Here is a 2500-nt window from a genome sequence, read left to right on the forward strand (position 1 = left end):
TTATGTATGTACTATAGGCTGTAGTCAGCGATTCAAAGGAGAGGGTGACACTCCATTTGCACTCGCTGCGAGGAACTGCTTTACATTTCCCCAGGTTTTATTTCTTTGCTCTCGCTTTTATCTATTTTTATTAAGGACTAAATGCTCTGTCGCACTAGCTTCCCCCATGTATCGCATGCATGTTGAACGCCTCCCAGACGAAGATGACAGTCACCGTTTTCGTGACTAATATTCGTACTCATCGCGGGATATTTGTGTTTACTGATAAGAGAAAAGAGGTTCATGTAAACATAATCTTATATTTTATTTTTCCTCCTCACAATATATATATATATATATATATATAATATATATATATACACGTACATATATGTGTGCATGTGTGTATGTGTACATGTGTGTGTGTGTGCATGCGTGTGTATGTGTGTGTGTGTGTGTGTGTGTGTTTGTGCGTGTGCGTGACCGTGTGTGTGTTCGTGTGTATATGTGTGTGTGTTTATGTGTATCTCTATCTCTATCTATCTATCTAATTACATATCGAAATACAACTACTCGTGTGATTCCTGGGGCGCCAGGTCTTTTTACGTGGGAGTTGTGGAACTATGCTAGTGTGGCAGGGACGGACGATTTGCATGAGCAGAGTTCATAAGGAAACCCAAAACCTCAAGAAAAAAGTGTGACAAGGTCAGTAGTTGGCATATTTCGCTTATCATCTACGTCTTACATTTTACGAATGAGGCTACATTTTACTGGAGATAAAACTCACTGATATATATGTGTGTGTGTGAATATATATACATACATACATACATACATATATATATATATATATATATATATATATATATATATATATTTTATATATATATATATATATATATTATATATATATATATATATATATATATATATATATATATATATATATATATATATATATATATATATATATATATATATATATATATATATATATATATTTATATATATATATGTATTGTTTGTGTGTGTGTGTGCTGATTAAATTCCTTTTCGGGATATTCCTTATTTTGTTTCCTCGGGGAATTAACTCTGGACAGCTTGAAAGATTTATACATTACTTGTCTCGATTACATTAACTCTGAATGTTGTTAGAATATATTCAGTGGGGCATTACTAGTTTGTTTTTACATTAGCAGTTACCGGTTGTGCCAAGCCTCTTTTCCAAGTACTGCTCAGTTCATTTCAGTTTTATTTAGTCTTTTTCCGTGACGATTTATTTTTCTTCTACTTTGAACTATTTTTGAGCTGCTTTTTCATTGTATTTTGTTGCTGTACATGCGGTTTTACTTGTGCTTTTAACCTTTTATGCAATCTTTTACTTTTATGAATTCATTTTTTTTTCTTTGCATTGTTTTAACTGTTGCTCAACTGTGAACTTGCTATGACTTTACTTTTTTTATCTGATTTATTTCTTTATTGCAATCGCCTCTCTTACATTTTTCCTGCTTTCGCTGCTCTTTCAGACTTAATTCACTCATTCTCTCCTTACAGTTTTAGAAGAACGGAGTCATTTTATTGTTTTATTTCTGCTTTTACTGTCCTTTTTGGTTTTATTTTACTCATGTTTTTTACCGCTGGTTCTAACGTCAGAATATATATGCTGTCTGATACCCAAGTCCTTCCTCTTGTTTTTATGTTTTGTTTTGTTTTTGTTGTTTCCTTGTTATTATTATGATCATCTTACTGCTCACTTATTCAGCTTCTCCTACTACTGCTTCTATGACTATTCATTCTTTTCCTGATAACTATTGCTTTTCTTCTACCGCTTCAAATAATATTCCCTTTACTGCTGCTGCCTGTGCTGTTACTATATCTATTGGTACCGTTCATCATACTATCTTTTCATTACTACTAGTACCGCTACTACTGCTCCAACTATCAATGACTCTACTACTGTTTTTTACTATTACTGCCTCTACCTGCTTGCAGTAATATTGCTTCAGTTACTGCTACTTCTACTAATTTTACTACTACAGCTACAACTATCGCTTCTACTAGTACTGTTTGTGTATGAAAAAAAAAAAAATATATATATATATATATACATATAAATAAATATATATATAAATATATATATATATATATATATATATATATATATATATATATATATATATATATATATATATATATATATATATATATATATACATATACATATACACACACATGTATGTACACCTGTATGTATACGTATGTATGTATGCATGTATGTGTTTTGTTTTTGCGCCTGCGTGTTTTGTGTGATGGGAAAGGCCTCCTGTGAACAATAACTGGACGGCTCGGACCAGTTCAGTATACGAGCAACACTGCTTGAATCTGCTGGAGCACTGCACAAATACCCTTTAAAATCCTTTTAAGCTCAGGGCAATGGAATTCTAAACATGATGGCATTTTGAAAATCTAAAAGTGGATATTTTTGGCCCACATTAAGCATTCGTACCAGCAGACCTCTGAA

The sequence above is a fragment of the Penaeus vannamei genome, chromosome 7 (assembly GCF_042767895.1).
Source record: "Penaeus vannamei isolate JL-2024 chromosome 7, ASM4276789v1, whole genome shotgun sequence".
NCBI classification, from domain to species: domain Eukaryota; kingdom Metazoa; phylum Arthropoda; class Malacostraca; order Decapoda; family Penaeidae; genus Penaeus; species Penaeus vannamei.